The sequence below is a fragment of the Vulpes lagopus genome, chromosome 4 (genome assembly GCF_018345385.1).
Source record: "Vulpes lagopus strain Blue_001 chromosome 4, ASM1834538v1, whole genome shotgun sequence".
NCBI classification, from domain to species: domain Eukaryota; kingdom Metazoa; phylum Chordata; class Mammalia; order Carnivora; family Canidae; genus Vulpes; species Vulpes lagopus.
In genome coordinates this window covers 139,836,804-139,846,694 of record NC_054827.1, presented here as the reverse complement: position 1 = coordinate 139,846,694, position 9,891 = coordinate 139,836,804, and the positions used below count along the sequence as shown (strand labels likewise).

The 9,891-nt window shown below is 33.6% G+C and overlaps 1 non-coding gene across 1 annotated transcript; it reads left to right on the top strand.

Annotated features, from left to right (window-relative positions):
• The first annotated feature begins 6,113 nt into the window (after window positions 1-6,113).
• Window positions 6,114-6,196, top strand: TRNAQ-UUG. The gene has a single exon. It is a non-coding gene; the product is annotated as a tRNA-Gln (tRNA).
• The last annotated feature ends 3,695 nt before the right edge of the window (window positions 6,197-9,891 follow it).

Here is a 9,891-nt window from a genome sequence, read left to right as displayed (position 1 = left end):
ATGAATTATTATTTAGTTGACTCCAAACACCCTTTTAAGTGAAGAATGCAATCTCATTACATATATTTTAGTTTCTATTATATTTATGTCTGGCACGCTATTCCATGCTTGTTTTCTTTCTTCTATGACATATTTAATCAACTCAGGTTTCTTCGTTTTTTACATCTGCTGTGTACCATATTTTTCTAGGTTTATTTAATGTACTTATTTACTATGTGTATTTACTGTATTTCCCTAATTAACACACTAACTTATACCTGAATGTATTAATTCCATGATCAAAGCATCACCTAAAATTTGAGATTTATGCTCCCTATGGGCCAGCAGAGGTGCTATTACTAGAAATGGAGGAGATTTATCTATGAATTTTTAAAAATAATTTATTTATTTATTTATGATAGTCACAGAGAGAGAGAGAGAGGCAGAGACATAGGCAGAGGGAGAAGCAAGCTCCATGCACCGGGAGCCTGATGTGGGATTCGATCCCGGGTCTCCAGGATCCCGCCCTGGGCCAAAGGCAGGCACTAAACCACTGCGCCACCTAGAGATCCCCATCTATGAATTTTTTACCTTAATTCTGTGTTTTGCAACATTATGATTTTTGTATTTAAAAACTGTGCACAGATAGCAAATATTCAGAATCTTTTCCATGTCTAATAATGTCATTTAATTTAAGCACTTGGGAAGGACTGACATAGACTAAAAAGAGTCTTTTCATTGAAAGACAAACCCAGAAAGGCTATATTTGCATGGAGTCTCTGCCTCTCATTGTTATCTTACTACTCTTTAAGATGTAGAAAATTAATAGCAATGGAAACTATTATTTTCCACAGAAATATAAACAAATTTATATGTTATAGGTACAGTTGAGGGATGCCTGGGCGGCTCGTCGTTGAGCATCTACCTTTGGCTCGGGTCTTGATCCTGGGGTCCTGGGATGAGATCTCACATCACGCTACCTGCAAGCCTGCTTCTCCCTCTGCTTATGTCTCTGCCTCTCTCTGTATGTTTCTCATGAATGAATGAATGAATGAATGAATAAATAAATAAATAATAAATAAAATATTTTAAGACGTTTAGGGGATCCCTGGGTGGCGCAGCGGTTTGGCGCCTGCCTTTGGCCCAGGGGACGGTCCTGGAGACCCGGGATCGAATCCCACATCGGGCTCCCGGTGCATGGAGCCTGCTTCTCCCTCTGCCTGTGTCTCTGCCTCTTTCTCTCTCTGTGACTATCATAAATAAATAAAAATTTTTTAAAAAAGAAGTTTATCTGTTAGAGGAGTAGTTGATCACCACTCAATACAAAAAGAAAGTCTAGTATTGCGTTTACAAAACACGTTTATTTCAGATTCCTGATTGCATATGATGCTTTTTGTACTCACCTAGTACATACATGCATTTTTGTACTCACCATGACCTAATTTTTACATCTTACTAATTTCCTCATTAATTATTTGGTTAAATAAATCTTTGAAATATCTTAAATTTTTATTTGTAATAGTTATAATTTTAACTTTAATTTTGAACACTTAATTAAGTCATACTTAATTAAAGAGCTTTATGTAAAATTAAACGTTTTTCAGTTTTGTCTTTTATATTCTCTATATAAAGACCTTGATTTATTATTTTTGAACAGCCCATGTTGCAGTTGAAAATTCTGTGGGATGTTTATTCTTTATTTATATGCTTTATCCTTTCTTTGGAAGCCTTTATTATTTGCAATTTATAAAGTGATTGTTTCATTTATAATCTATTCTCCTCAACACACAGCATGTTCTTTATACCCAAAACTTCAGTTTTCTCATCAAATCAGAGAAATATGATTCTAGCACATTCTAAAAATTTCTTAGTTTGATTCTCTACATATTTTTAACCACATAACTTTTCTTCCATATTTGATGACATGTGTTTTCTTTAATTTTTGTTGAAATGGATTTTGACTAGAGAAATTAAGATAATTTGTCCAAGCTCACATATGGTGAAAAGTGATAGAATTGGAATTTAGAATCTAGAAGCTCATTTCTTAACATTGAAAGCTTTAGGCTATTTTCCTCAGTGTCTTATAGCACCCAGAGCTACACACGGGAAATTTATGGTAGTTGGTGGACTTTGAAGTCAGCTATCTACCATATTTTTGTCAAGGATATAAAGATAAAAAGTCAGAGGGAAAAGGAATTTCTGTTCCTGTGCAACTAAGAGTTCACTTCATTGTTTCTAACATGTGAGCATATAAGTCTCCCTATATTAGCTACATCGAAACTTAAATAAGCCTCCATTGCCTGAATAGAGAATTATCTCATCATCAAAGAGATTTCAAATTCTCTGTCTGCTGTACAGAAAATTGCTGATCCTTAAAAAATAGAATTGCCAAAGAAAACACAAATTCAGACACTGAGTTCTCCAATTAGAGTGAAAGTACAGGTGACTCAGCCATGACTATAGCATATTGGAGGGAATTAAGCATTTCTTATGAATCAATAAAAGCTCTCTTATTAAATGCTATTATTCGAATAAGCGTATAAACAAAACAAAAGCAGGCTAATTTGAGTGTTGAAGCAATAAGCTAAGGAGAAAATGCAGGTCACAGTATTTGGAATAAGGAAAATATTATCAACTAGAACAGAACCACTTCCTTGGCTCTGGCAGTTATCACTCGATACTGAGTGAGAGGAAAACCAGTATCTGAAATGAGAATCTTATGTACATCTTTTATGTTTTATATATAAAAGTATGAGAACTACACTTAACATAGTTTCTCTTACAAATATCAATCCAATTATTCTTTTGGTAGTTTTTGAAAAGCTGTTAATAGGAAAAGAAAAAAAAAGAAAGAAAGAAAGATGAAAGAAGAAAGAAAGAAAGAAAGAAAGAAAGAAAGAAAGAAAGAAAAGAAAGAAAAGAAAGACTATTAAATTTACTAATTTAGGCTCCTAAGTATGTATAAAGATCTCTATATGTTTAAACCTGAATGAGTCAGACCTTACATGACACTCTAGTCAAGATTTTCCTGTCTAGAGCAGACAAAGGCAGGAAAGTAGTGGAATGATCTTAGAGAATTTTCTTGAGCAATTTTGTCTTAATGTCACATCTTTCTCTTTGTGTAGATATTGCATTGACATAGGATGAATTCTATTTTTTTAAGATTTTATTTATTTATTCATGAGAGACAGATGGGGTGGTGGTGTGCAGAGACATAGGCAGAGGGAGAAGCAAGCTCCATACAGGGAGCCCGATACGGGACTCGATCCCAGGACTCCAGGATCATGCACTGGGCCAAAGGCAGCTGCTAAACCACTGAGCCCCCCAGGGATACCCAACACAGGATAAATTCTAATGTAAATAATGTCCTTTTTATTATCAATTGGTAAATAATATGTGATTTACCTTTATATATAACCATCATCATTTTCCTCATCTCTTTCTACTACAGAAAATATATTTCTAGCATGGGGACTTTGACAACATCAATTCGGAGTTTTTCCTAAAGAAATATAAGAGCACATTTATAATTACATTGTGAAACATTAATGTTAATTCACTAAAAATATACACGATAAGGCTAAAAATGTACAAGATAAGTTTAATGCTCTTCTAATGGATGTCTACTTTTCACACTTGGGTGTGAAACCGTATGTACCAAGGTTTATGGGTAACTTAAATTATTGATAATTGCCTATTATTTTTCCTTTAATATTTGGATTTTCTAATCCTTTTCTTTTCCTCTTTTTCTTTTCCTTAACTCTGTTAGTTTCTTCTCAAGGACTGAAGCAGTCAGGAGGTGAATGTTGTATCTTGGTTTAACTAGCCCCTCAGGAGTGCTTCAGAGATAGGGGAAAAAAAAAAAAAAAGGAAGCATAAGACTCAGTGAAGGACAAAGGGAAAAAGGACTACACATGCTGAAAATCAGCTTATGATCCCTGGTCCCTTGTGATACATTATAACACACCTTACTGAAGACTAATAGGAAATGTTCTGAAAGTTTCAATTTCTAAGTTCCTACTAAGTCAAAATTTAGTTGTTAAAGATACTGTGTCTATGCCACATGGAAAATACACAATTACTCCATAATCTTGGCACTTGTTGGGATATGGCTTATTAGTTCCTGCTAGTTAAGATTTAGTTAGCATCTTAGCAATGGGCAATATTTTAAAATTTTAGAATCTAGTAACAGAAAGATACAGGACTTGCAGCAGCAGCTTTATAAAAAAAAATTCAGGCAACTAGCTATGGTTTTCTTTCTTTTTCTTTCTTTCCTTTTTTTTTAACTCAATAGGGAATTTTACTAGAAATACCTACTATAAATGTAGACAGATAATAATATTTAGCAAATGTATTTAAATTCATTAAAATGTTGTTATTTATGAGATAGTTGTAAGCCTACCATGTATGGCATTGTGAGAATCATTATTAATCATTTTTATTTAGTATCCAAAATCTAATTAGGAATCTTTAATTCTGTTTCTGTCTCTGTCTCTTTGTCTCTCTCAGACACACACAATCAAACACAACTACTCTTCAAAGTCAAATGAGCAAAATTTCTTAGGAAAGTTTACTCATTCTTTGAATTACACAATCTCAAATTGAAGGGTAAAAATCTTTATTTGAGGAGGTGATATTTGATTTCCACTGAAGTTTGAAAATCAATTAGAAAGAAAACCTTGCAAAATTTCAAGCAAATAGAACAGGATCTCTACTTTTGCTTCATAAATTAAAAAAAAAAACCAAATTATATCCTTTTAAAAAATATGACACTCTGAAAAAAGATTTGTAAGATAAAATATTCAAGCAAATTAAAATGACAGCAAGAATCATTTGATAAAGGAACTGTCTCCTGATCACTGGTCTCAATGGATATATCATATCCAATATCAATTTCTATGATTTATTTTTATGACTATTAATTAAGCTAATTGATTCTTCCATCAGAAGAAGGAAATGACAATCTCAGGTGCTTTAAACTACTCCCCCCCCCCAAAAAAAAAACACTGATGAAAATGTGCATGGCATTTTAACTAGGTGAGTACCTTAATGTCATAGAACCTTGGAATATTAAATTAGACAAAACCTTGAACCAAACTTCCTCTAATGTATGAATGTTAAACACAGGCAGATGGTTAGGAGACTGGTGAAACGTTAACTCAGTCACATGACATGCCCTAAATGTATTTCCCGAATCCCAGCCTACTGCAATTTTCAATTAAGTAATTGGAATATGACAAGAAAGAAACATCTCCTTTTCCAAATATGTTTCTATTGATAAAATTAAAAGCAATATACAGATTATGGTAGAAATTATTTTTTCATGCCAAATTGTTATTACAATATTGAAAATGGTTTTAATAAATTTATTTATTTATTTAAGATTTTATTTATTTCTTTTATTTCTTTTATTTATTTCTGTGAGAGACACAGAAAGAGAGGCAAAGACATAGGCAGAGGGAGGAGCAGGCTCCCCGCAGGGAGCCCAATGTGGAACTCAATCCCAGGACCCTGGGATCATGACCTGAGCTTAAGGCAGAAGCTCAACCACTGAGCCACACAGGTGTCTTGGATTTAATGAATTTAAAAACCATTTTTCCCTTTAAATAGCGGTAATTTTGAATTACTGATTATTTTTGTCTTTCAAATATGGAAGACTCAAAGAAAAGTTCAACAATTAGTAAAATACATACAATTTAAGTTAAATTGTATATTTCTTTAAAATATTGCTTAAAGCTAAATGTGACATTAATTTACTTAAAGTTTTAACCCAGTCAAATATAGTCAAAGCATACAGAAAACATTTAATAAGTTTAATAATATTTATAAGGTGGGAGACGAAATTTAAAAATTTATGTACAAGGGCTACTGGGGGGCTCATTAGGTGAGATCTGGATCCATGCTCAGCACAGAGTCTGTTTGAGATTTTTTCCCCCTACTTCTCCCACCCCTCTGCTCCTCCCTCTGCTAATGAGCATGCTCTCTCTCTCTGCTTCTAAAATAATAAATAAATAAATAAATAAATAAATAAATAAATAAATAAAATAAAATATTTTAAAAAATAGAAGCTAATTTACAAACCTGTTATAAGAAGATAATCTTAGAATTTCTTTCAAAAACATTTTTTGGGGGATGCCTGGGTGGCTCAGTGGTTGAGCATCTGACTTTGGCTCAGGTGGTGATCCCGGGGCCCTGGGATCGAGTCCCACGTCAGGCTCCCTGCATGGAGCCAGCTTCTCCCTCTGCCTGTGTCTCTGCCTCTCTGTATGTCTCTCATGAATAAATAAATAAAATATTAATTTTTTTCCAAGACCAGGTGTCATTGTTTTATTTTGTAAATATGTTTACTTCATACATAAGTAGAAGGGATCTGGAAGTGCATGCAATACTAATAATCGTTTCAAAACTCTTCAAAAACAAGAATAAAAGATCAAATAAAACTATGAGATGCAAAATTTATCAATGACTCATTAAACTAAGCTATATATATAAAACTATTAAAACTCACTATCTGTAAGATTTTGTCACCAATTGGAATCATTAATGAGGAAAAATAAGCTGTCTTTTGAAATTTTGGTTAGCAAGAAGCAGCACACAGGCCCTGGAATGAGTTGGCCCTTGGATTAATTAGCAGCTCAATGGTTTTCTGGTCTATGACCTTAGGCATCTTTTAGGTCTCAGGTTTTTCATCCGGAAAATAGATAATGTTAAATTATACTTTTGTGAGGATTTTTTAAAAATATTTTATTTATTTATTCATGAGAGACACAGAGATAGAGGCAGAGACATAGGTAGAAGGAGAAGCAGGCTCCATGCAGGGAGCCCAATGTGAGACTCGATCCTAGGACCCCAGGATCACACCCTGGGCTGAAGGCAACACTAAACCACTGAGCCACTCAGGGATCTCTGCTTTTGTGAGTGTAATGAACTATTCTCTATGAAGAATTAGGCATAGTGCTTGGCCCATATTAAGCTCAATAAAATCCAATTTTGTGGGGATTCATCAAACTGAAATATTGAGACACTTTAGGCAATGTAAAGTTTGTTGAAGGGTAATTTCTAGACACTGTAGTCAGCTGGTCAGGAGGAAATAAAGAACTTAAGAAGATCCTGAAAGGTAAAATTACCTTTGTGAAAAGTAATCTCATATGTATAATCCACATGCTCAAATGATCAGAAAGCAATTGTAGTTTATTCTGATAATGGGTATGTGTATACACCTTTGTTTAAAAAAAAGAACTGATGAATTTTAGACAAAGTATTTATACTCTCTTCTTTCCTGATTGACCTATCACTTCCTAGTTTATTGCAGTTTGACTTCAACCCTCACCTCACTGCCACAATGATTCTGCAGTTGGGTGGCCACATCTAATTACCAAAGTCAATGGGCCATTGTCAGTATTGGCCTAACGATATGTGCAAGCTGTGAAGACTGCTCTTCTGGAATTTTTTCCATCTCGGGTAGTTTTCTTATCCCATCTGTGTGTTGAGTTTTATTCTCTATAAAAAATATTAAGTAATAGAACCTACACAAAAGTTAGTGTTTTTTTTTTTAATTACTAAGAAGGTTAATGCTTTTGAAGTACAAATACCAGCTGACATATTAGTAATTACTTAATAAATATTAATGATAATGAATTTTTTTAAAGCCACTAATTATTGTTTCTCCTCATCTCTCCTTGATCATCCACTCTCTGGCTGATTTTTATCCATACAAGAAAAAAATAGTGAACACTGACGTTATGTTCTTAATTTTTTCTTTATCCTCTCCTTATTTGTATCTGTCTCCCTAAGTGAACTCATTTATTCCCAATGCTCCTCCTCTACCCCATATATTGTTGGTTGCCATGGATACAACTCTACTCCCCATTGCACATACCCAGGCTTCTCACTTGAACTCCTAATCTCTTTTTTCATCTGATTTCTGCACACATCTGCTTGTGCAGATCCCATGGAAATTTCATATACTATGTGTCTAAAATTAAGTCATCATCTCTTGATCCAAGCTCACTCTTCCATTTTGTCAATTTATCATTCAATGCCAGAGTCATTTAAGTCATAACATTTAGTAATTCTTGTTTAAATACATCAAACATCACAATAATACTTGTAAGCTAATATAAATTGACCATTAACTAAATCCTTAATACTTAAAATGGTCTCAGGACTTACATATTCTACACTCCAAATTTTATCTTTTCACATCCTAAAAATACTGAGTTGCAAGTTTATCTAATCATCTCTGTCATTCTTTATTTCTATCATCATCTCTTCCTTCAAATTTTCCCCTCCAATCCATTTTATATACTTCTCACTAGATTTGTGTTTCTAAGATGCACATTTGGTCATAACAATTCTGCTGTGTAAAATATTTCAATAACATTGTCCTGTAACTTACATTCATAAAATTATTATGCCCAATAAATAGTTCCTCACCTGTTGTCTCTGCTAATTTTCCTAGCTTCATTTTATTTTTCCATTCTTTATTGCTCCTCCAAGTCCTGCCAACCAAAGTAATTTCTGTTTCTGAGTGTATTCTAAACTTTTCTATATTTGTGATTATCCTGTGAAGTTTCTCCTCCATAGATCTTTTTCTTTCTTGCACACCAATCCTCATCATTATAGCTGACTATTATCAAGGACATAGAATGACACAGAGTGCTCTAAGTTCTTCACGTTGGTTAACACATTTCTCCTAAAAAGAATATTATAAGAGGAGCTAGTGTTTGTTCTACTTTATAGCTGAGTAAACTTAGGCACTGAAAGATTAAATAAGTTTCTGAAGTTAAAGAGCTTTTTTGTAACAGAATCCATGCTCTTAATCACCCTATCTTCCTGGATATTGCTCAGTCTCATTTCTAGGACATCCTAAGTATTAACACCATTTATCTATGGTTTTTCTATAATGTTTAGGATATATACCTAATATCCTCCCTTTTATATTTATGAAATGTGTCGCCTTACCATTTAAATTCTAAGTTAGAAAGTGAAAAAGGGACAGTAAAGTATCCTCCAAAGTGAGAAGATACTCTGAAGCTGAAAAATAAAGCAAACTACTTTATACAGTTTACACAGATTTTTCATTCAGGTTGACTTACTAATAAGGACATCAGGTGGATGCCAATGCACCTGTGCAATTATTCTCTGCAAAGTCTGGGCCTTAGTCCTCATTTTACAGAGCAAAGGGATGCACAGAAGGGCATTGTCTTGAGATCAAAGGATTCATGTGCACCTAACTGACAGCTAACATTTAACAGACCTTTTGTGATGCCATCTGCACTTCAGGAATGGACAAGACTATATTATCTCTAACAGATTTATTGGAATCCAAAACAAGCTTCCCTCCATCTCAGGCTTGGAGGGCATTTCTAAGGTGTGTATATTAATCTCCAAGGGGACTGGAACATGTAACCCCAAAAGAGGTCATCGAGTGAATAAAAACAAGATGGAAGGCCAAAAATGGAGTCAGTATTTTCAGCACCCCTACACTCTAACAACCTGAAATTATGGAAGATGTCTTTTAAATGTGTCAAATGAATGAACTGAATGGATATTCTTCATTAAAAATGAGATTCCTTAGGAGACTGGACAAAAAAAATAAAAATATTTTATACTAGACAGGATATGAAGAAAGATAACATTCTTCATACATCTAGAAATTTAAGGGCAAAGTTGTTAACTAAATAGTAGTCATCTTAATCAGTGTAATGCTTGGTAGCAGAACACCAAACAACCATTTTCAAATAGTTTGCAAATATAAAGGAGAGTTCAGTATAGGAGCTTGTCCTGCTTTGTGTTTATACTTTAAAGAGAAAATGATACAAAATAGCCACATTGAGAGGAAGAGATGAATTATATGAAAGTATTGGTAATCAAAATAGGAACCACTTCATATTGAAAAGCAAATAATTA